Genomic DNA, 26,187 nt, shown 5'->3' with positions numbered 1-26,187 from the left:
ACTACAAAGATTACACCCCCTAGATCATACATGTGAAACTCTGGCCCGTGGGCCAAATTTGGCCCGCAAGAGGATTATATTTGGCCCGTGACATCAGAACCATAACCCCTATGTGGGGCCATTATTCTGCATGGAGGACTACGTGGGGCCATTATTCTGTATGGAAAGCTATGTGGGGCCATTATTCTGTATGGAGGACTATGTGGGCCATTATTTTGTAGGAAGGACTATGTGGGGCCCATTATTCTGTATGGAGGACTATGTGGGCCTTATTATTCTGTATGGAGGACTATGTGAGGCCATAATTTTGTATGGAAGACTATGTGGGGCTCATTATTCTGTATGGAGGACTATGTGGGGACATTATTTTGTATGGGGGACTATGTGGGGCCCATTATTCTGTACGGAGAACTATGTGGGGCCCATTATTCTGTATGGAGGACTATGTGGGGCCCATTATTCTGTATGGAGGACTATGTGGGGCCCATTATTCTGTATGGAGGACTATGTGGGGCCCATTATTCAGTATGGAGGACTATGTGGGGCCATTATTCTGTATGGAGGACTATGTCGGGCGCATTATTCTGTATGGAGGACTATGTGGGGCATTATACTGTATGGAGCACTATGTGGCGCACATTACACTGTATGGAGCATTATGTGGGGCCATTATACTGTATGGAGCACTATGTGGGGCCACTTATTCTGAATAGAGGACTATGTGGGGCCACTTATTCTGTATGGAGGACTATGTGGGGCCACTTATTCTGTTTGGAGGACTATGTGGGACCCATTATTCTGTATGGAGGACTATGTGGAACCCATTATTCTGTATGGAGGACTGTGTGGTGCTGAGGTAGAAGGTACAAGACCACAGAGGCTGGAGATTAGCTGCAGTGGTCACATGAGTAGATGGCATATGATTATTACAGTAAATTAAACAAAGGCATAGAGAGCACTGGAGTGGTGACTCTGGAGTGAAGACAAGTGAATATTATTATTTTTTTTTAGCACATTTTCTCTCGGAAACCCACTTATTTGAAGGGATCTACTTAGAATGTTGTGTCAAATTTTCATTAACAGAAATCTCTAAGCAGTGCCAAAGGGGTTTAAACACTCTACAGATTCATTTCTTTCTTTCTTATATGACAGAAAATCATTTTGACTGCATTTTTCTGTTTGTTATAGTAACAGGACCTTACCAGTTTTCACTGAGCTTTTTATATACTTGCATCTATAATATAATTTATAATACACAGTATAAATTCTATGTTACCCCAATAATCATTGATCCCTCCTTAACTGACTGAGAAATTTCAGCTTAGTTGGCTTACCTAACAAATTATTGCCTACAGCGGAAGTACTTTTATTCCCCTGTTGCAGAAATCAATTATTTACATACAGAGCTGAGTTCTCCTGCCTCTTTCTTCCAGTGTACTTGGTTACTGGCCTACTTAATTTTGCTTAACTATTACCAGCAATTCAAAGTAAAAGCTTTAATAACAGTTTCTGACATGCATCATAAGCTTTAACCCATGCCTTCCAAGCTGCAGAAACCATGTTTATTTACCATTAATCATTACCACAATGTATAGGTTCACATCAGGTTTTTATGCTGCATCAAATGTATGTATTTGTTTGTAAATATACAGTATATTGCAATACAGAGGTGGATACATGACCGCTCGTTCCCATCACTGGAGAACCCTTCCAGCACGCAGTGCATGCGATGTGAGGATTCACAGGTTTGCAGTCACATAGAGTCACTGCATACGTGTAGCCTAAGGCTGGGCCACACCTTTAAGAGTACATGTACATGTTTAATATATGGAGGGGATATTTATGCTGCTAAAAACAGAATGCTAACAGGAAAAATGCTGCCTAAAATATGTACATTTTGATGCTTTTTTTACATGCATCTTTTTCCCATTAATTTGAATGGGTGAAAAACACTGAAAGGCTATGTTCACGTGTTGCTTTTTTGCTGCTTTTTTTCTGATCTGCTGATCTCTTGGTAGTAAAAAAGCTGCAGACAAAAAGCAGGTTTTGCTGTCTTTTGTTGCGTTTTTTACTGTGGTTTTCAGGAGCCTAAAGTTCAGCTTTGCTTCCACCTTACAAGCATGAACAACACAAGGGTGTTAGGCCACCAATGCAAGACATATGTGAAACCATAAAACATTCTTGGTTAAAAGGGCAATTTGATCAAATTATTTGGTGGAAAAAGATTTCTATGTCTGAAAAAAATAGTGATTATTCTGAACAAAAAAGTTCACAAGAGTTCATGAAAAAAATACACAGTTGCAAATGTAAAAACAGCAAGGGGAGTTGAATTGGTCAGTCATAGTTTACCTAAGGCCCTCTTCACACGTCTGTGTTTCTGTTATGTGTGGCATCATTTTTCACACGTACCGGAGACACATACACACGCACACCCATGATAATCTATGGACCTGCGTACATGTCCGTGTTTTCACATTGACCATGTGTCCATGTGACCCACATGTTGACATGTCCATTTTTTTCCGGCAGCACGGATGACAATACATACTGCACACGTGCTCACGGATGACATAAGTGTGGCATCCGCGTGCAGTCTGTGTGACATGTTTTGTGTTAAAGATGTGCAAATATATAGATAGATAGATAAATAGATAGACAAATTGACATCCGTGAGATAATTAGTGCCTTATGTGTATAGCTTACTGTACATAGATTATCCTAGTAAATAAAAAATAAATGAAAAAAATGACGTTACCCATTTTTGGTAACCAGCAAAGGTAAAGCAGACAGCTGTGAGCTGATATTATCAGGCTGGGAAGGTCAATGGTTATTGGGCCCTTTCCAACAAAAAAAAATTTCAGCTCGCAGCCGCTACAAAAGTGGCGCATCGCATTGGATGCGCCAATTCTGGTGCTTTGCCTTCGCTCTTCCCAATTGCACTGGTGCTGTGACAATCTGGGTAGTGGGGTTTGGGGTTGATGTCAGCTGTGAATTGTACAAAAACACAGCTCACATCAAGCCCGGGTGTTAGTAATGGAAAGGTGTCTATCAGACACCCCCATTATTAACCCAGTAATAAAAAAAAAACACACACACCCAAAAATACTTTATTTAAATAAACACTCCCCAACTCTTTCCCTGGTTCACAAATTTATTTTTAAAAAAATCCCATGCAGGTCCAACGTAGTCCAGGGAATCCGACGTAGTCCCCAAACAGAAACCTGAAAAACATAAAAAGAGAGAAACAAAAATAAGACACTGTCCCTCGTTCACCAATTTATTAGAAAGAAGGTTCCCACGCAGGTCCGGCTGCAGGCTGGTATTTTTAAGCTGAGAAGGGCCCAATAACCATGTACCTTCCCAGCCTGATAATATCAGCTCACAGTGGTCTGCTTTATCTTTGCTGATTACTAGTGATAAGCGAGCACTAAAATGCGAAGCTTATCATGAAATAATTTAAAAAAAATTGACGTGGGGCTTCACCCTATTTTTGTGTCCAGCCAGGTACAGCCGGCAGGAACGGGCTGCCCTCAACCACCAGCTGCCTATTTGTACCTGGCCGGACACAACAATACAAGGAAGCCCTTTTTTTTTTTTAATTATTTCATGAATTTCATGAAATAATTTAAAAAAAAAATACGTGGGGCTTCGCCCTATTTTTGTGTCCAGCCAGCTACAACTATGCAGCTGGGGACTGGAATCGCAGTGCAGGGAGGCCCAAGCTTTCTGGGCCCCACTCGCTGCAAATTTCAGTCCGCAGCCACCCCAGAAAATGGCGCGTTCATAGAAGCGCAATCTTCTGGCGCTGTACCCAACTAATCCAGGGCCCTGGTGCGGTGGCTCACTGGGTAATAAAGGGGTTAGGGCCAGCTTGGTATTATCAGCTGGACCTAAGCCCGAAATTCATGGGGTCATGCCAATATTAGACATGACCGCCATGAATTTCTAGTAAAGTATTTAAAAAAAACACAACACCCAGAATAAAGTCCTTTAATTGAAATAAACACACAATTTTTTAATGTTCTAAATTAAACTATACTTACCATCACGCCCATTCCAGCTGAAGCCAATGTCTTCTGCAATAAAAGTAAAATAATAAAGCAACCTCATCCTTACCTTTCCATGGTTCTCAGGACAGCTTCAGCTCTGCTACATTGACATGACAGGCTGGATCGCAGCAAAAAGCTGCCATCCAGCTTGCCATGCCACAGACACTGAGAAGCGCAGGCATGCTTGCACTCCTCAGTGTTTGGCTGTGACGGCATCCAGATGAGCCGAGTTCATGTCAAATGAACTCAGCTCACTTCATGCACGTCACTGACAGCGTGGGAGAATTCTCCTGCGCTCAGCGCTTGAGCAGGAGAATTCTCCCACGCTGGGATGGCATTCTGATGACAGGCTGGATAGCAGCTGAGCGCTGCCATCCAGCTTGTCATCCTTCAGACACACTGCAGAGCGCAAGCATGCCTGCGCTCTGCAGTGTCTATGAAGGATGGCATGCTGGATGGCAGCGCTCAGCTGCGATCCAGCCTGTCATCTCAATGCCATCCCAGCGTGGGAGAATTCTCCTGCTCAAGCGGTGAGCGCAGGAGAATTCCCCCACGCTGTCAGTGACATGCATGAGCTGAGCTGAGTTCATTGGACATGAACTCGGCTCATCTGGATGCCGTCACAGCCAGACACTGAGGAGCGCAAGCATGCCTGCGCTTCTCAGTGTCTGTGGCATGGCAAGCTGGATGGCAGCTTTCTGCTGCGATCCAGCCTGTCATGTGAATGTAGCAGAGCTGAAGCTGTCCTGGGAACCATGGAAAGGTAAGGATGAGGTTTCTTTATTATTTTACTTTTATTGCAGAAGACATTGGCTTCAGCTGGAATGGGCATTATGGTAAGTATGGTTTAATTTACAACATTAAAAAGTTGTGTGTTTATTTCAATTAAAGGACTTTATTCCGGGTGTTTGTGTTTTTTTTTTAACTTTGACTATGGGGTTAGTAATGGGGGTGTCTTATAGACGCCTCTCCATTACTAAACTGGGCTTGATGTCAGCTGGCATTATAAGCTGACATCAACCCCAACCCTATTACCCCACTGCCACCGCTACAGGGCAGTGGGAAGAGCGAGGCTAAGTGCCAGAATTGGCGCATCCTATGGATGCGCCATTTCTGGGGCGGCTGATGGCTGGTGTTTCTAGCCTGGGAGGGGGCCAATATTCATGGCACCCTTCCTGGACTATTAATATCAGCCCCCAGCTGTCTGCCTAGCCTTTGCTAGCTATTAAAATAGGGGGGACCCAACGTCATTTTTTTGGGGGGTCCCCTGTTTTAATAGCTGGCAAAGGCTAGGTATTCAGCTGGGGGCTGATATTAGTAGCCTGGGAAGCTCCGTGGGTATTACCCCCTTCACAGGCTTCAAACATCTGCCCCAGCCGTCTGCTTAACCTCCGCTAGAGACTAAAATTACGGGGAACCCTATGCCAATTTATTTTTTTTAATAAATCCTTTATTTTAACACTAAATGACAAGTACAGTAACCAACACTGTCACTGCACTTATTATATATGTGACTGACATGTTTCTATCTATCTAATCTATGTGTGATGCTCTATTCTTTCTGTTCTAAATTGTCGGATATAGGTGTATGCCGCTGCTGAATTGCCGGCTTTTCATGTTTCACTGTGAGCACTGTTCCCATTGATTTGGGCAACCACTGTAATGCCACAACCACCATGGCTGTGACATTACAGTGAGTGGCAGACAATCCCTGCATGATTGGTGCTCTAAATAGCGCCAAACATGCAGGACGGGGACCCGAGCTCCCGCCAGAGCATCTCGAAAGTACTTGGTGAGCTCCGAGCATCTCGAGTACTGAGATGCTCGGGCGAGTACCGAGCAGTGGTGAGCATGCTCGCTCATCACTACTGATTACCAAAAATGAGGGGACTGCACGTCATTTTTTTTTCATTTATTTAGTTATTAGGATAATTTATTTACAGTAAATTACACACACAAAGCTCTAATTATATATTCCACGGATATCCATCTAAACCTTAACATTTAAAGATCTGTAATTTCTATTCTGTATTCTATTTTGGTCACGGACGGCACACGGATGTCACACGGAGGGTGCACACACACACGCGGATGGTACACACGGACGTCCAAAAGAAAACCACATGGATAGTAAAAACGGACTGTCTTACATGTACGTTTTTTTATGCGCACTTGAGAAGGGGGCCTAAGACATTGGCAGTACATTGAGTAGGTCAGGCATTGTTCAATTTCACATACTAATTTAATTAAACTGTACTAATACTAACATACATGCTCATGTGAAGATACCAAGACATTTTGGTTTAAACTTGTTAGTGCTTTTTCTCACTAAAACACTGCAAAATCTGATGGTAACGTTTTTTCCTGGGATTTTGCTGCTTTTTTTTGCACTTACTCATTGCTTTCTATGGGTGAAAAAACGCAGCAAAAACACAACATGTGAACATAGCCAAAGAATTCACAGGCTGCAGATTTGAAAAAAAAAACTTTGAAGTTTCAGATCTGGAAAGGAAAAAAAAGCAGCCTGTACATGAGATTTCAGAAATCTCAGTGACTTTTCTGGTAATGTAAAACACTGCATTTTCTCCACTGCAAAAACGCAATGAGTGAACAAGCCCTATTACACAAGTGAGTTAATTCAAAGTACTAATACAGAAGTGACAACAAGATATTGTGGTGGCCCCAATAGCAACAGCAAAAGGGTTTACCAGCAGGAGTCCACAATTTTTTAGACGATTGTTCCATAATTGACGTTAGGCGTGTAGGCTAGATATGATCTCCATGCCGCTTACTGTCAACACCGGCCCGTCAGATATTTACCAGATGAGTAACCAAAGTAGCCCACACTGCATCTACAAATATTAGCCACAGGCACAGTATCACCGTCATAGTACCAGAGTCCCTTTAACACAGCTGGAACAATATATTTTTCACTTCTTCCACACTGTGTGATATGCTGGTGCAGAGATTATAATCAGAATTTTAGAAAGTCATAAAATAGGTCACACTTGATTTACGATTTATAGACAAGTCAAATTCTGTACCTCCCAATTAGATACTTGGAAGGTCTAGGTTTGGCAATTGTAACTTCTATCATTGTTGTCATCTGGTCAGCTCTAAAATCTTTTCTGCTGTCAGAATGAATTATATTTGAAGGAGTCCATAGCAGAGATGAAGTGCCAGTGCTTGTGAGTTCTTCTGGTCTAAATTAGATTGGCAGCAGAAAGATTTTGGGTCTCAGTTCTAATTTAATTATTTCACTTACTTACATAGCGCCAACATATTCTACAGCGCTTTATTTTCATTGTTGTCTCCATTGGGGCTTACAATCTATATTTCCTGGAGAACCCGGAATAAACCCACACAAACACAGGGTGAACATACAAACTTTTAAAAGATATTGTCCTTGGTGGGATTTGATCCCAGGACCCCAGTGCTAGAAAGCTACAGTGTTAACCACTGAGCCACCATGCTGCCCACTACTATTAACTGCTTACATATGTCACAAAAACACATAAAAACACAATACACAATGCCTTATAGCTGAGCAGTAAGCATTTCATCAACCTTTTACTTTTCAGTCTGACACCTGGGCTTTATTCTTCTTGCACAAGATTTGAATCTGCTGCTTGATTTTCAAAACTCATAATTATTCTTCACTAGAATTCAACCAGTTTTTTTATATGTTATAAATGTTGGTCAGGCAGGTGAATGCTTGCTCATAAAAGTAGAATGCCCATGGGCCTGTAGGGGGTCAGCCCTTACTGGACATTGAATGACATTGTGGTTTTAATAGACCATGCTCTCCTCTGATTATTGCTCTTGAACTACTCACCTCCCCCTGTTGTTTTGGTGTGTGCTGTTGAAGGGGGAAGAACCAGGAAGTGAGAGACAGCATGTGTGTCTGAGGTAACACAGGACGTTTCCCTATGTACTGATAAGGAGAGATAATAAAGAGCCTGATGTTCTCTGGGGAAAAGATAAAGACTGGAATATTGCAAGATTGGTTGTCAGGAATGTGTCTAAAAGTAAAGAGCGGCATTGCTCCTCCTGGACGGCTTCGCTGAAGACTGGTGACCAGAGGTAACAGAGAACACAGGGAATCAGCCATCCCTCATCATTGGGAGGGAAATAAGACTTGCCTGACTGGAAGATAGAGAGAGACCAAATCTACAGGAGAAAGAACTCAAGGATAACTCATCAAACTCAGCTACAACAGAACCTAGTAGCAGCTGCCTATCTATTCCTGAACTGCACAATTGTGAGTGAAACACCGGTACCATATTGTGTGAGGGTGTAGCTCAGTTTTCTCTTTAGTTAGGATGCTGTAGCAGCGTGGCCCGGATTAGCCAGATAATGAATTAGCCGAGAGTAGTTTGCAAAAGTGAATTATACTGTTTGTATTGTACTGTCATTGGCATAGCTGGAGTATAGTTTTGTGATACCCTTCAGCTATTTCTCCTTATATTCATATTATTAACATCATTGTTATAAAAACTGTTATTTCTATTTTTCAGCATATATCCTCTTTTACTTAATAAAGTCAGTGTTTTGTTTCTGCCTCCTCGTCTGCTGTGCCGTACTTGAATCCTGGCTTGTGGTGTTCTTTGGATACCACTACAGGCTGGTAACAAAAAAATATAGCGCACATGAATATGCATAGTGACCTCTGGATCTGTAAAAAAAGATACAGTACAGACCAAAAGTTTGGACACACCTTCTCATTTAAAGATTTTTCTGTATTTTCATGACTATGAAAATTGTACATTCACACTGAAGGCTTCAAAACTATGAATTAACACATGTGCAATTATATACTTAACAAAAAAGTGTGAAACAACTGAAAATATGTCTTATATTCTAGGTTCTTCAAAGTAGCCACCTTTTGCTTTGATGACTGCTTTGCACACTCTTGGCATTCTCTTGATGAGTCTAACATCCCTGGCGGCGTGCTTGCATAGTGCACCACCTCCCACTATGCAAGACCGCAATGTTACCTGTCAGTACAGCCTGCAAATCTTGCTGCAGTTCATGCTGTGTGCAGGTCTCTTGACTGACTGTTTAGGGCGGCGGCCCGGTTACTTCCTGATTCTTATAGCTGCTGTGGGCGCACCCCTAATGCGTCTCCAGCCTATTGCTGTGAGTCACTGGATATTTAAACCCCCTCCATGCAGTAGGAGGTGCCTGAGCAACACTAACATTCAGTATGCTCCTTGACTCTGAAGTTGCCAGGTCCAGTTCTGCTTCTTGTCTGTTTCCGCCATCTCTGGGGGCTGCATACCCAGACCTGTTATCTGTGACTTCTTGTCCGTTTCCGCCATCTCCGGCGGCTGTATACCCAGGCTTGTTCTTGTATCTCCTTGCAGTAGCAGTTCCTGTCTGAACTGTATCCTAGCCTGTTACCTGTTTGTCTCTATGTCCGTACCTTCCCTTTTCCTGCAGTATCTGAACCTGCACCTAACTCCAACTCGTTGTCTCTGTACTTCTGTTTGTGAGTTTTGTGTCCACTTGCTACTTCATAGGAAGTACCTTGTGTGTATCTGGTTCTGCTTGTCCCTTTTCCCTTCCTCCGTATCTTCCTGTATTTTCCAGTCTGTTCCATGTGAACAGAGCCCTGTCCTCTCTGCCTTGCCCACCACTCCGGCGGTTTCTCTCTGCTCTGACTGGCCCACCGCTCCGGCGGTTTCTCTCTGCTCTGACTTGCCCACCGCTCCGGTGGCTTCCCTCTTCTCTGACTTACCCACCGCTCCAGCGGTTTCTCTCTGCTCTGACTTGCCCACCGCTCCGGCGGTTTCCCTCTGCTCTGATGTACCCAACGCTCCGGCGACTTCTCTCTGCTCTGACTTACCCGCCGCTCCGGCGGCTTCTCTCTGCTCTAACTTGCCCACCGCTCCGGCGGCATCCCTCTGCTCTGCCTTACCCACCGCTCCGGCGGCTTCTCTCTGCTCTGACTTGCTCACCGCACCAGCGGTTTCTCTCTGCTCTGACTTGCCCACCGCTCCGGCGGTTTCTCTCTGCTCTGACTTGCCCACCCCTCCGACGGCTTCCCTCTGCTCTGCCTTACCCACCGCTCCGGCGGCTTCTCACTGCTCTGACTTGCCTACCGCTCCGGCGGCTTCTCTCTGCTCTGCCTTGCCCACCGCTCCGGCGGTTCCGCTTTACTCTGCTTGTCTACCACATCTGCGACTCTGTACCCTATCCAGCCTGCGCTCCAACCTGCTAGTACCTCCCTGTCTGCACTCCAGCCGTGCTTGCCAGTATCTCTCTGTCTGCACTTCAGCCGTGCTTGCCAGTGCCCACCTGTCTGCATACCAGCCGTGCTTGCCAGTGCCCACCTGTCTGCATACCAGCCGTGCTTGCCAGTGCCCACCTGTCTGCATACCAGCCGTACTTGCCAATACCCACCTGCCTGTATGCCAGTCTAACCTGCCGGTTCCTGCATTCCCCGGTGTGGGTCAACAACTGTGACCGGGGTCTGACCTGGAGTCGCACCTGGTCCCTCTGCTCGGTTCCTCCTTGGTCCACGGAGTCGACTAAGCCGCGGTTCGACCTTGGTCGGATCGGGTTGATACTTAGTTACGCCCCTCCAGGCACTCCTCGGTTCATGGTACAGTGGGATCACTAATCACGCTCACGCCAGTCAGTCCGGGCGCGAGCGTAGCAATGAGCTTCAAGAGGTAGTCAACGGAAATGGTTTTCACTTCACAGGTGTGCCCTGTCAGGTTTAATAAGTGGGATTTCTTGCCTTATAAATGAGGTTGGGACCATCAGTTGTGTTGTGAAGAAGTCTGGTGGATACACAGCTGATAGTCCTACTGAATAGACTGTTAGAATTTGTATTATGGCAAGCAAAAAGCAGCTCAGTAAAGAAAAACGAGTGGCCATCATTACTTTAAGAAATGAAGGTCAGTCAGTCTGAAAAATTGGGAAAACTTTGAAAGTGTCCCCAAGTGCAGTTGCAAAAACCATCAAGCGCTACAAAGAAACTGGCTCACATGAGGACCGCCCCAGGAAAGGAAGACCAAGAGTCACCTCTGCTTCTGAGGATAAGTTTATCCGAGTCACCAGCTTCAGAAATCGCAGGTTAATAGCAGCTCAGATTAGAGACCAGGTCAATGCCACACAGAGTTCTAGCAGCAGACACATCTCTTCAACAACTGTTAAGAGGAGACTTTGTGCAGCAAGCTTTCATGGTAAAATAGCTGCTGAGAAACCACTGCTGAGGACAGGCAACAAGCAGAAGAGACTTGTTTGGGCTAAAGAACACAAGGAATGGACATTAGACCAGTGGAAATCTGAGCTTTGGTCGGAAGAGTCCAAATTTGAGATCTTTGGTTCCAACCACCATGTCTTTGTGCGACGCAGAAAAGGTGAACGGATGGACTCTACATGCCAGGTTCCCACTGTGAAGCATGGAGGAGGAGGTGTGATGGTGTGGGGGTGCTTTGCTGGTGACACTGTTGGGGATTTATTCAAAATTGAAGGCATACTGAACCAGCATGGCTACCACAACATCTTGCAGCGGCATGCTATTCCATCCAGTTTGTGTTTAGCTGGACCATCATTTATTTTTCAACAGGACAATGACCCCAAACACACCTCCAGGCTGTGTAAGGGCTATTTGACCAAGAAGGAGAGTGATGGGGTGCTACGCCAGATGACCTGGCCTCCACAGTCACCAGACCTGAACCCAATCGAGATGGTTTGGGGTGAGCTGGACCGCAGAGTGAAGGCAACTCCTTCAAGATTGTTGGAAGACCATTTCAGGTGACTACCTCTTGAAGCTCATCAAGGGAATGCCAAGAGTGTGCAAAGCAGTCATCAAAGCAAAAGGTGGCTACTTTGAAGAACCTAGAATATAAGACATATTTTCAGTTGTTTCACACATTTTTGTTACGTATATAATTCCACATGTGTTAACTCACAGTTTTCATGCCTTCAGTGTGAATGTACAATTTTCATAGTCATGAAAATACAGAAAAATCTTTAAATGAGAAGGTGTGTCCAAACTTTTGGTCTGTACTGTATATAATTCCACATGTGTTAATTCATAGTTTTGATGCCTTCAGTGTGAATGTACAATTTTCATAGTCATGAAAATACAGAAAAATCTTTAAATGAGAAGGTGAGTCCAAACTTTTGGTCTGTACTGTATATGTCACACATAAATATACACTGTGCCCCTCTAGGCCTGTACAAATGCATAGTGCCCATGAATGTGCACTGTGCCCCTTGGGCCTGTAGAAAAACAGAACATAGTGTAATTGAATATACACTGCCCCCTCCCCTGGGTCTGTAGAAAAGATATATGACGCACATAAATATACACTGTGCCCCTTGGGCCTGTCCAAATTTATAGTGTTCCTTAATGTGCACTGTGCCTCCTTGGGCCTGTAAAAAATAGAAAGTACCCATGAAGATACACTGTGTCCCCTGGGCTTGTAAAGAAAAAATAGCGCCTGTGATACATAGTGTCCAATATACTGTGTATATTCATTGACAATATTTATTCTTAATACACTGTGCCCCATGTGCCTGTAATTAAACAAAAAAAAAACCTTGGGGCTCTCTGTTCCCCTTGCGTTCGAATGATGCTGGCAGTCACAGTGGCGTACCGCCAATGGCGGCAGACCACGCGACTGCTATGGGGCCCGTGAGCCAGGGGGGGCCCCATAGCAGTCCAGGGGTGGACATACCGCCGCCGGTGCAGCTGCGCCGGGTCCCCACCATGCAGCTGCACCAAGGGGCCCGCAAGGTGCAGCTGCTCCCTGCACGCGGCGGTCAGGGAGCGATCCCTGCAGCTCTGCTGCTGTCAGGAGGAGAATAGCAGCGGAGCTGGAGGGTTCGTCCTCTGCTTCCTCCCTGACCCAGGCGCGCGCAGCTTGTGACGTCATCATGCAGTGCGCGCCTGGGTCAGGAAGAAAGCTGCCGGCAACCAGGAGGATGCAGCTGCAGGGGAGCGAGCTGAGGTAAGTTGTTGTTTTTTTTTACTGAAATGCTGGGGAGGGGAGGTGGGGGGAGAGCAATGGTGGGATGGTGGGGCTGGGGAGAGGAATGATGGGGCTGGGAAGAGCAATAATGGGGCTGATGGGACTGGGGAGAGAAATATTGGGGCTGGGGAGAGGGCTGATGGGGCTGGGGAGAGGAATAATGGGGTTGATGGGGCTGGGGAGAGCAATAATGGGGTTGGGGAGAGGAATAATGGGGTTGATAGGGCTGGGGAGAGCAATAATGGGGCTGATGGGGCTGGGGAGAGGAGTGATGGGGCTTGATGACGTCATCAAGCAGCGCGCGCCTGGGTCAGGAAGAAAGCTGCCGGCAACCAGGAGGATGCTGCTGCAGGGGAGCGAGCTGAGGTAAGTTGTTGTTTTTTTTGTTTGTTTTTTTTACTGAAATGCTGGGGAGGGGAGGTGGGGGGAGAGCAATGGTGGGATGGTGGGGCTCGGGAGAGGAATGATGGGGCTGGGAAGAGCAATAATGGGGCTGATGGGACTGGGGAGAGAAATATTGGGGCTGGGGAGAGGGCTGGTGGGGCTGGGGAGAGGAATAATGGGGTTGATGGGGCTGGGGAAAGCAATAATGGGGTTGATGGGGCTGGGGAGAGGAATAATGGGGTTGATGGGGCTGGGGAGAGCAATAATGGGGCTGATGGGGCTGGGGAGAGGAGTGATGGGGCTTGGAATAGGAATAATGGGACTAATGGGGCTTGGAAGAGCAATAATGGGGCTGGGGAGAGGAATGATGGGGTTGATGGGGCTGGGGAGAGGAATAATGGGATGGTGGGGCTAGGGAGAGCAATGATGGGGCTGGGGAGAGGAATGATGGGGCTGGGGAGAGCAATGATAGGGATGGTGGGGCTGGGGAGAGCAATGATGGGGATGGTGGGGAAGGGGAGAGCAATGACGTGTTGCTGGGAGAGAGCAATGATGGGGGTGCTGGGAGCGAGCAATGATGGGTGTGCTGGGACAAAGCAATGGTGGGGGGCTGGGAGAGAGCAATTATGTGGGGCTGGGAGAGAGCAATGATGGAGGTGCTGGGACAGAGTAATGATGGGGGTGCTGAGAGGAAATAATGGGGGTGCTGCGAGAGCGTAATGATGGGGGTGCTGGGAGAGAGCAATGATGGGGTGCTGGAAGAGAGCAACGATGAGGGTGCTGGGACAGAGCAATGACGGGGGTGCTGGGACAGAGCAATGACGGGGGTGCTGGGAGAGAGTAATGATGGGGGTGCTGAGAGAGAACAATGATGGAGGTGGTGGGAGAGAGCAATGATGGGGGTGCTGGAAGAGAGCAACGATGAGGGTGCTGGGACAGAGCAATGACGGGGATGCTGGGACAGAGCAATGACGGGGGTGCTGGGAGAGAGAAATGATGGGGGTGCTGAGAGAGAACAATGATGGAGGTGGTGGGAGAGAGCAATGACGGGGGTGCTGGGAGAGAGCAATGATGGGGGTGCTGGGAGAGAGCAATTATGGGGGTTTCACTTTGCTTGTACTGTGAAGCCTTGTATGTTTTCCGTGTGCACATAGCCTTACAGTTAATTGGGGAGAGTCACAGAGACTGAATAATTTATATTATTGTCCGGTGCAGATTATAGTTAATAGGGGGCACAGTGCTGCTTATCACTTTATATTTTGATTACTAAGTGGCTAATAGTATATTAATGGGGGGGGGGTTACATATCTGTATTTGAGGATGCAGTGTGGGGGAGACACATGTATGCATACAATGTATGACCTTGTTATTTTCTAGGCTGGAGATCATCGTGACAAGACGAGTCGTGGCTGGGAGATGTCGACATGAAGGTCTGACCAGATGGAGAAGAAGCAGCAGAAACCGGCTCTGATCAGATGAGACGTCAGCGGTAAGTGCCTGGATGTAAATATTATTCTGTATCTGCACTGTGTGACTTGGAGTGATAATGTTATCTGTAAAATCCCTTAGGCCACATTCTCACATTTGTGTGAAATGTCCGTGTGCTGCCAGATCTTCTTATCGGATGGTCCACGGACTCCTACAGTTTTATAGATCCATTCACACATCCATGAAAATCACGTATCTGAGAATGAGAACTAAGAGGGTCAGAGAATGTCCTGTTCTGATCCGATTTTGAGGATTAGAATAGGACATGCTCAATGCGTCAGTAAAACAGGGCAGCACACTGACACTGCACACAGATGCAGGAATGTAGCCTTATTATGTATAGCACAGTCCCTTAGTATATGGTGTACTCACTTATTATGTATAGCGCCATCCTTAGTTATATAGTTTCCTCTTTTATTATGTATAGCGCCATCCCTTATTATGTACCATCCTCTCTAGCGGCTCACAGTTGGGGGATCATACTGTGTTAGGGTCAGCATACTTTACCCTGGGAGTTGAGCTGGGGTACAGTAGGGTCATTATACTGTGCATGTGGAGGAATTCACCATGGGGGTTTCATACTGTGTTTGGGGGGCCCTTTTATTGGCATCACACTTTATGGGGCAATGAAAGAGAGATCTAGGACGTCAGCAGGAGGAAAATTACTATGTAAAGGATGGAAAGTTGTGAGATCTGATCTTTGGTGACCCCGACAATTATTTACATTTTTTTTTGGGGGGGGGGGGAATTAGAGCTTCTGCTATGGGGCCCCATGATTCCTATGTACGCCCCTGCTGGTAGACCAATGATTTCTTACACAAGTTGTGAGTATGCAATGCAAGAAGCCGATTATGGCCTCCTGCAGTACAACTGACTATTCATTTGTCTCACCTCTTTAAAAACGTAAATGCAATTGACTATATTAGCGCCTCTCACGGCTTCCTCCCTAGCACCACGTTAACATCAATTTTTTTTTAATTCAACCATTATTTACTGGGATGTGGTCCTATGCCTGAGGGTTTCAATAGCACTCCAGGGTGACGCATCCCCCCTTTTTTTTTGGAAATCGCTTGTCTTCTGAACCTGCACATTATATTCATAACATGAAGACTGGAGTTTGGGATCGAGCAGCAGAGCTCTCAACCTATACCAAGAATAATGTGGTCCTATTTCTGGCACACTAGAGTCATGGCTGTACATATTTAGTCATTTACCACCAGGACCGGTTTTAGACAAAGTGGGGCCCTGGGCAAAAGTTTAAAGTGAGGCCATAAATGCTAACCTATTGCACCATCGCCCTCAAACATTTAGGTTGCATTTACATGCTCTGAGTTCCGACCGTTAAACAAGTGCAATTGACCATATTGAAGTCGTTAGGCGCTTGTTTCCCGGCCTCTTTACACAGGTTGAAGAAGAATGATGGGCACATAACGATCACTAGTAGCTCAATCTGTCCCCATACATATAATGTTATCAGCAGCATATCTGCAGTTTTCATCGGGCAATGTACTGCTGAGAAAAATGAGTGTTCCGCCATAAACAATCCAATCAAATGATCAATGAACAGCATTTTGCTCATTTGTTGGGTGATTGCCAACATGTTTACACCTATGAACTCTCATCTGTGAAGCTGGAATTTATAAATGGATGCTACATACACACACAGTATGTGACACAAACACTGTATGCTACACAGACATACAGTCATGGCCAAAAGTGTTGGCAACCTAAAGAGGAACTGAAGAGGAGACAGACTGGTGTTAAGTCCTCTATTGTCTGTGTCTTTCTTTCTGTGTGTCTCTGTCTGTCCTTGTAGCTATCTGTGTGTGTTTCTGTGTGTGTCTCTGTGTGTGTGGTTGAGCCTAGAATGTATGGGTTCCTGGTTGTATATATTAGTGAAGACATCAGAAGGTATGGGCTCCTGGTAGGTATATATGTGTGCATGTGTTCTGCGTATACATATACGTCTATGTATGTGCTCTGTATACATTGTGACAGAGTCACTGGTGTTATATTTGAGGGGAGATATGTTTCACTATGGCTACTATACTTAGTGAACTGAACCTGCAACTTTTCTACAGCATGTTATATGTTTGGGGGGTTAAATCACCATTGTGAAGGGCGGGAGGTCATTCACCATATCTTCACCTCAGTGTGTGGCTGAGCAAGGTTAAATGCTCAGTCACTGTTTCTTTTTTTTCGGTGTTGTGAGTTTGGAGAGCCAAGTCTCCAGACGGTGGAACCTCAGCTCAGGAGGAGCTGAAGTGTGCAGCAAATTGGTGCAGGCGAACCCACACACTTATGGACTGTGTTATCATTTGTCTTTTGTTTTACGTTCATGCCAGCATGGCTGAGTTTATTTTGCTGAAGTCTGCAGAGCTTTATGCTAATATAATAAACATGCAGATGAAACTGTTCCTGTGTCTACTTCCAACTGCAGCCAAGCAAGTGGTCCTGCCACAACATGTATATGTATGTGCTCTGTGTATACATATACAGGTACATCTCACTAAATTAGAATATCATCAAAACGTTAATTTATTTCAGTTCTTCAATACAAAAAGTGAAACTCATATACTCATATATTATATAGAGTCATTACAAACAGAGTGATCTATTTCAAGTGTTTATTTCGGTTAATGTTGATGATTATGGCTTACAGCCAATGAAAACACAAAAGTCACTATCTCAGTAAATTAGAATACTTTATAACACCAGCTTGAAAAATTATTTTAAAATCCAAAATGTTGGCCTACTGAAATGTATGTTCAGTAAATGCACTCAGTACTTGGTCGGGGCTCCTTTTGCATCAATTACTGCATCAATGCGGCGTGGCATGGAGGCGATCAGCCTGTGGCACTGCTGAGGTATTATGGAAGCCCAGGTTGCTTTGATAGCAGTCTTCAGCTCGTCTGCATTGTTGGGTCTGGTGTTTCTCATCTTCCTCTTGACAATACCCCATAGATTCTCTATGGGGTTAAGGTCAGGCGAGTTTTCTGGGCAATCAAGCACAGTGATACTGTGGTTTTTAAACCAGGTATTGGTACATTTGGCAGTGTGGACAGGTGCCAAGTCCTGCTGGTGAATGAAATTTCCATCTCCAAAAAGCTTGTCGGCAGAGGGAAGCATGAAGTGCTTTAAAATTTCCTGGTAGACGGCTGCACTGACTTTGGTCTTGATAAAACACAGTGGACCTACACCAGCAGATGACATGGCTCCCCAAACCATCACTGATTGTGGAAACTTCACACTAAACCTCAAGCAGCTTGGATTGTGGCCTCTCCACTCTTCCTCCAGACTCTGGGACCTTGATTTCCAAATGAAATGCAACATTTACTTTCATCTGAAAACAACACCTTGGGCCACTGAGCAACAGTCCAGGTATTTTTCTCCTTGGCCCAGGTAAGACATTTCTGGCGTTGTCTGTTGGTCATGAGTGGCTTGACACAAGGAATGCGACACTTGTAGCCCATGTCCTGGATACGTCTGTGTGTGGTGGCTCTTGAGGCAATGACTCCAGCAGCAGTCCACTCCTCGTGAATCTCCCACAAATTTTTGAATGGCCTTTTCTTAAAAATCCTTTCAAGGCTGCGGTTATCTCAGTTGCTTGTGCACCTTTTCGTATCACACTTTTTCCTTCCACTCAACTTTCCATTAATATGCTTTGATACATCTCTCTGTGAACAGCCAGCTTTTTTAGCAATGACTCTTTGTGGCTTACCCTCCTTGTCAATGACTGCCTTCTGGACATCTGTCCAGTCAGCAGTCTTCCCCATGATTGTGGAGCCTACTGAAACAGACTAAGGGACCTTTTAAAACGCATAGGAAGCCTTTGCAGACATTTTTTGTTAATTATTCTGATTTACTGAGATAATGACTTTTGTGTTTTCATTGGCTGTAAGCCATAATCAACATTAACAGAAATAAATACTTGAAATAGATCACTCTGTTTGTAATGACTCTATATCAGATATGAGTTTCACTTTTTGGATTGAAGAACTGAAATAAATTAACTTTTTGATGATATTTTAATTTTGTGAGAAGCACCTGTATGTGTGTGTATATACTCTTGGTGTATACATGCGTGCACAAATGTTTGTGTATAGATACAGTCATTGCCGAAAGTGTTGGCACCCTTGAAATTGTTCCAGAAAATGAAGTATTTCTCCCCGAAAATTATTGCAATTACACATTTTTTGTTATACACATGTTTACATTTTTTGTGTGTATTAGAACAACACAAAAACAACTGAGAAAAAAGGTAAATTAAACATAATTACATACAAAACCCCAAAATGGGCCAGACAAAATTGTTGGCACCCTCAACTTAATATTTGGTTGCACACCCTTTGGAATAAATAACTGCATTCAATCGCTTAGTATAACCATCAACAAGCTTCTTACACCTCTCAGCTGGAATTTTTGACCACTCTTCTTTTGCAAACTACTCCAGGTCTCTCAAACTTGAAGGATACCTTCTCCTAATAGCAATTTTAATATCTCTCCACAAGTGTTCAATGGGATTTAGATACAGACTCATTGCTGTCCACTTCAGAACTTTCCAGTGCCTTGTTTCCATCCATTTCTGGGTACATCTTGAAGTATATTTGAGATCATTGTCCTGCTGGAAGACCCATGACCTAGGACGCAAACCTGACAGTGGGCACTACACTGCAACCCAAAATCCTTTGGTAATGTTCAGATTTCATGATGCCTTGCACACAGTCAAGGGACTCAGTGAAAGAGGCAGCAAAACCACCCCAAAACATCTTTGAACCTCCACCATATTTGACTGTAGGTACTGTGTTTGTTTCTTTGTAGGCCTCATTCCGTTTTCGGTAAACAGTAGAATGATGTGATTTACCAAAAAGCTATATCTTGGTCTCATCTGTCCACAAGATGCTTTCTCAGAAGGATTTTGGCTTACTCACATACATTTTGGGAAACTGCAGTCTAGCTTTTTTATTTCCCTGTGTCAGCATTGGAGTCCTCCTGGTTCTCCTGTCATAGCATTTAATTTCATTCAAATGTCGACGGATGCACCATGTGGCAGGGGGACAGCTTGAATTTCTTTGGAACTTGATTGGGGCTGCTTATCCACCATCCGGACTATACTGCATTGCAATCTTTCATCAATTTTTCTCTGCGGACCACGTCCAGGGAGATTAGCTACAGTGCCAAGGGTTGTAAACTTCTTGATTATGTTGCGCACCGTGAACAAAGGAACATCAGTATCTCTGGAGATGGACTTGTGACCTTGAAATTGTTGATATTTTTAAATAAATTTAGTTCTGAAGTCCTCAGACAGTTCTCTTCTCCTCTTCCTGTCCTCCATGCTTAGTGTGGCATACACAGTGTTACGCTCGCGCCCGGACTGACTGGCGTGAGCGTGATTAGTGATCCCACTGTACCATGAACCGAGGAGTGCCTGGAGGGGCGTAACTAAGTATCAACCCGATCCAACCAAGGTCGCACGGCGGCTCAGTCGACTCCGAGAACCAGGGAGGAACAGAGCAGAGGGACCAGGTGTGACTCCAGGTCAGATCCCGGTCACAGCTGTTGACCCACACCGGGGAATGCATGAACAGGCAGGTTAGCTGGTATGCAGACAGGTGGGCACTGGCAGGCACGGCTAGTATGACAGCAGGTGGGTACTTAGCAGGCACGGCTGGTATGAAGGCAGGTGGGTACTGGCAGGCATGACTGGTATGCAGACAGGCGGGTGCTGACAGGCACGGCTGGAATGCAGACAGGCAGATACTGGCAGGTATGAACGCAGGCTGGATAGGGACCAGTACAGCCTGGGATACAGGAACAGAGCCGCAGGTGCGGTGGACTAGCAGAGCAAAACCACATGAGCAGTGAACAAGCAGAGTGGAGAAAAACCGCAGGTGTGGTGAACAAGCAGAGCGGAGCAAAACCGCAGGAGCGGTGAACAAGCAGAGCGGAGCAAAACCGCAGGTGCGGTGAGCAAGCAGAGTGGAGAAAAACCGCAGGTGCGGTGAACAAGCAGAGCGGAGCAAAACCGCAGGTGTGGTGAACAAGTGGAGTAGAGCGGAACCGTCGGAGCAGTGAACAAGCAGAGCAGAACAGAACCACAGGTGCGGTAAACAAGCGGAACAGAGCGGAACCACCGGAGCGGTGAACAAGCAGAGCAGAACAGAACCGCAGAAGGTGAAGGCAGACAGGACAGGGCTCTGTTCACATGGAACAGACTGGAAAATACAGGAAGATGGTAAGAACACAGGAGGTAGATACGGAGGCAAGGAAAGGGGACAAGCAGAACCAGATACACACAAGGTACTGAAGGTAATGAAGTAGCGAGTGGACACAAAACTCACAAACAGAAGTACAGAGACAACGAGTTGGAGTTAGGTGCAGGTTCAGATACTGCAGGAAAAGGGAAGGTACGGACATAGAGAGAAACAAGTAACGGGCTAGGACACTGTTCAGACAGGAACTGAACCGGGAACAAGATACAGGAACGAGCCTGGGAACTCAGCCCCCAGGGTGGCGGAAACAGACTAGAAGTCAGAGATACAGGTAGCGGCCCTGGGTACTCAGCCCCCAGGGAGGCGGGAACAGACTAAAAGTCAGATGTACAGATAGCGGCCCTGGGTACTCAGCCCCCAGGGTGGCAGAACAGACTAGATACAGGACAGGACCTGGCAACTCAGTTGCAAAAGACAAACTGAGTTAAAGTGTTGCTCAGGCACCTCCTACTGGGTGGAGGGGGTTTAAGTATCCAGTGACTCACAGCAATAGGCTGGGGACGCATTAGGACTGTGCACACAGTAGCTATAAGAAACAAGCAGAAAGCCGCGCCGACGCCGTAAGCAATCAGACAAGAGACAAGGATAGAACAGGTACTGGAGCAAAGAGTGCAGCATGGACTGACAGGTAAGATTGCAGTCTTGCATGGTGGGAGGTGGTGCACCATGCAAGCACGCCACCAGGGATGTTACACACAGGCACATAATGCAAAGATTGAGTCAATTTCCCCCCTTTTTATGTGGTTTCAAGTGTGATTTCCATATTTCCCACACCTGCCACTTGCCACAGGTGAGTTTGAATGAGCATCACATGCATGAAACAAAGTTGTTTACCCACAATTATGGAAAGGTGCCAACAATTTTCTCCAGCCCATTTTGGGGTTTTGTGTGAAATTATGTCCAATTTGGCTTTTTTTCTCTTTTTTTTGTGTTTTTCCAACACACACAAAGGAAATAAACATGTGTATAACAAAATGTGTAATTGCAATAATTTTCTTAGAGAAATACTTAATTTTCTGGAACAATTTCAAGGGTGCCAACACTTTCGGCCATAACTGTATATCTACACAAAAATTGCAAGTGCGCATGTATACACCGAGCATATATGCACACATATATATGTATACACAGAGCACATAAATATACATGTATACAGAGCACATACATAGACATATATGTATACACAGAACACATACACACATGTATACCTACCAGGAGCCCATAAATTCTGATGTTTTCACTAATATATACAACCAGGAACCCATACATTCTAGGCTCAACCACACACACAGAGACACACACAGATAGATACAAAGACAGACAGAGAAACATAGACAGACAGAAACACAGACAATAGAGGACTTAACACCAGTCTATCTCCTCTTCAGTTCTTCCAACTCCCGCAGAGTACAGGACTTTGGTGACATCACAGTCACCTGACTAGTTACATGATTGTGATGTCACCAAAGGTCCTGAAGTCTTGCAGAGTACAAGACCAAGATGTCACCAAAGGTCTTGAAGCAGTGTCCACTGGAAGCTATACTTATAACTATTATCAGTGTAGAGCCTGCTGTAGACTCTGGGGACCCCCAAGGGAGGTAGGGGCCCTTGGCAACTGCCCAGTTTACTCTCCCCCTAATGCCAGTCCTGCTCACTACTGACAGGGATGGTAAATTAGAGCATTCAACAACTTCAAGTTATTTTAGTGGAGAGAGGATCAGGGGAGGTCTCAACTGCATAAGTACAACTGATCTAATTTTTAGGATTTCTCTGACTGACATATCTTAAAAACAATTCTTTGGGAGAAACAAACCATGTAAATCGTTTTGCGTGTTTAGACCATTATAGCACAGAATATGGATTAGAAGTCTTAAAAGTTCCACCTCTGAGATGCCCACCATCATTTTGCCTAACAGGTTTGCTAAGTAATTTCCCTGAGGCTTCATCTGTATTGCAAGTATGTGTTGTATCAGTTTTGTTCATGGATAGAACACTTGCCTTTTATAATCTATGGTGCTATTCACATGTCTGTGTTTTTTCACAGACCATGTGTCTGTGCAAAACACAAGGAAACATGTCCGTTTTTTTCTTGCAGCATGAATGACAAGAGCCAATACAAGTCTATGGGTCAGTAAAAAACACATACAGCACACGGATGGAATCTTTGTGTCATCTGTGTGCCGTCCGTTTTTAACATTGCAAAGAGTAGGAGAAGCTTTAGAAAGTATTTATTTCTTTATCCATCCTTGAAAAACACTGATGACACACTGATGGTAAAAACAGACACACGGACCAAATATTGATGCAAAACATTGATGACACCGGTACCATTTTTCACGTACGTGTCTAAACATGAACGCGTGAATAAGGCCATTCTCTCAATACCTGGTGCAGCAGATTTTGATCTCCTCACCAGGGGGCCTGGACTCTAGGAACTCCCAATCATCAGTAGGGTAACCGGCAGCAATCAGACATATATGGCTTATCCTGTGCCATAATATGGCATATCCCAGTAAAGTCAGGCACTATCTTTCACCCATTCTTTCAGAAGTCTTCAGAAATATATGTAATGTTCCTATTTCTTATCCACTTAAGTTAGATGTTTATTTAGATGGCAAAAAAATGAAAATCTGCACATCTGCTGGCTCCATTTTGCTTTTTTTTAGCTTTCCTTCCAGCAGGCATGGGAAAGTTTATTTTCTATTTTTTCTTAACTCTGACATCTGCAATAAACATGCTCATTGCCTCAGACAGAAAATGAGCAGCCAGGAACAGAAGTGAGTAACCCCAGACCTTATTAGTGTAATTGATGACAGAGGCCACTTCCGCCAAGGAGTCTGGAAAGCAACAACAATTGAAATATTTAATGACACATTACAGCAAAGCACAAAGCACCAGGGAGACGAATAAAGCGGGATTTGCTGAGAATTTGGCAGCTCTTATCTAGAACATGAGATACGGAAGCTGAAATGCAGCCACTGTTTGAACACAGGATATTATGAAATCTTAAATTTACATTCTTCTAGCAACATGAATCATCTTCAACTTTTAGCCGCCAGAGGAGTACAGGGTGACCTGATCAGGTGACCAGCGCATTCATAGAAAAAATAGTCAACATGTTTTTCATTGTCTGTGTCTGTTTTTTTTAAATAGCATTATGTTAATATCTATTAAAAAATATTTATTTATATTGTAGTTTTTAACAATAGACAAGGTCAATGGTCAACTAAATTTTATTACCAGTGGGAGGCAAGACCTCTAACATACAAGTGGAGGCAGATGATACCACTGGCAATTGATTGCTGCACAGAGCTCATCTCTACGCCCTCCCTGCAGTGTGACCTCTGCATATGTCACAGATCATGCCCAGTACACTCTCCTATAGAATTGAATGATTCCTTTTCTTTTCATGCATTTTAAGTCCTGGTGTCTTCTGTAAATCAAATTTCCAGACTGCTGTTCACAGCAGAAAATAAAAACCAGTTACAAAAAGTGTATTGTTAATTACATGTTTTTTAACTAAAATGTGGGAAAACAAAATGTCAGGAATGTATTATCCACTTTATGTCAACATCCTGGAATTAAAAATTCATAAAGGTAGGCACTTGTGTTTTGCACATTAATTTGTTGATTTCAGGTTTTTTATGCCACTCTTGGCAGTTTTGCAAAAGTTTGAACAGGTTTAGTGGGAGGGGGCCTCCCGATGCTCAACAGATTTAATATAATATGCTCTAAAAACTAGTGAAAATTTTAGCACAAATCCACATCTGATCAAAGAAGACATATATTTTCTTTTTTGATACATGGTCGTGCACTGATACAAACAAACTAATCAAACGCCTATTAAAGCCTTTCAGAAATGTATCATATTTTAATCTAAACTAAGAGAGGTGTATATGAATCACCTCTTCTCTCAATGTCTATATGTACAGGGAAAATATATATTTTTGTACCGTGTTAACCAGTAGATAGAAAAATATTTAGATTTGAGAGTCCTCAGTGGTTGATACCTTTTAATGGCTAACTGAAAAGATGGTAACAAATTGTAAGCTTTTGAGACTACTCAGGTCTCTTCATCAGGCTGGTATAACACAAAATCTGAAGAGTCACATATTTATACACAATAAGACACAGAAATAATGCAATAGATGAGACAGGTGACAGAAAGAAAAGTTATTATGAGAGAGATAAATAGTTCTGGCTATAAATAATATTTTAGCAGTTAATAGATAAGGAGTGTGAAGGTTTTATTGTCCTGTGTTATGATGGCCTCACAAGTCTGAGGAGCACATTCCTTAGTTGATGTAGAATGACATAAATCCATGCGACACATTCATTCCTGCTCTGAAAGTGTCAAAGGTCACTATCAGTTTATATTCTGAGATTCTTCTTTCTCTTTGAGATTTGAAGTTACCTTTTAATACCAGTAATGTCATGTCTTTGATGCTGTGATCAGATGTCTATATGTACAAATTTTTTACATTTTCCATTGGTCTGAAGACTTAACCACTGTGGTCTACCATTTCTGCTATATAACTATTTACAATCTTAAAACCAAGCAATGTGAACTGAGGTCTAAGATGGTAGACATGCAAGAAATAGGAGCATGTTCACACTAGCAAAAAGAAGCAAAACCTACAAAAGACAAAAATATATCTCATACCCTACCATCATTATATATAAATGTAAAGCAAAGTTGCATAATAAATATAGGGTACTTAGTGAACTATTTTTGATCAAAAAAAGTATACAAGCCGTCCCACCAGCGGCAAGGTGACCCTAAATTGGGACGGTACCTATACTGTCTATATTAAAAACCTTACTGTATATCAAAGTTGAAGTAATGCATATAAAAGGGTAGACAAATAGGACCGGGTCCCAACTCCAGACCACCCAGGCCCGTGGTAAGCTACATATATACTAATCAGCTCAACAAAGGGGATGCCACACCCTTAAATTGCACAGAATGCAAACAAGACAAAAAACCAAGCAATGTGAACTGAG

The sequence above is a fragment of the Phyllobates terribilis genome, unplaced genomic scaffold (genome assembly GCF_046119375.1).
Source record: "Phyllobates terribilis strain yellow unplaced genomic scaffold, ASM4611937v1 Scaffold_2__4_contigs__length_985480577, whole genome shotgun sequence".
NCBI classification, from domain to species: domain Eukaryota; kingdom Metazoa; phylum Chordata; class Amphibia; order Anura; family Dendrobatidae; genus Phyllobates; species Phyllobates terribilis.
Note: the sequence above shows the minus strand (reverse complement) of the source record.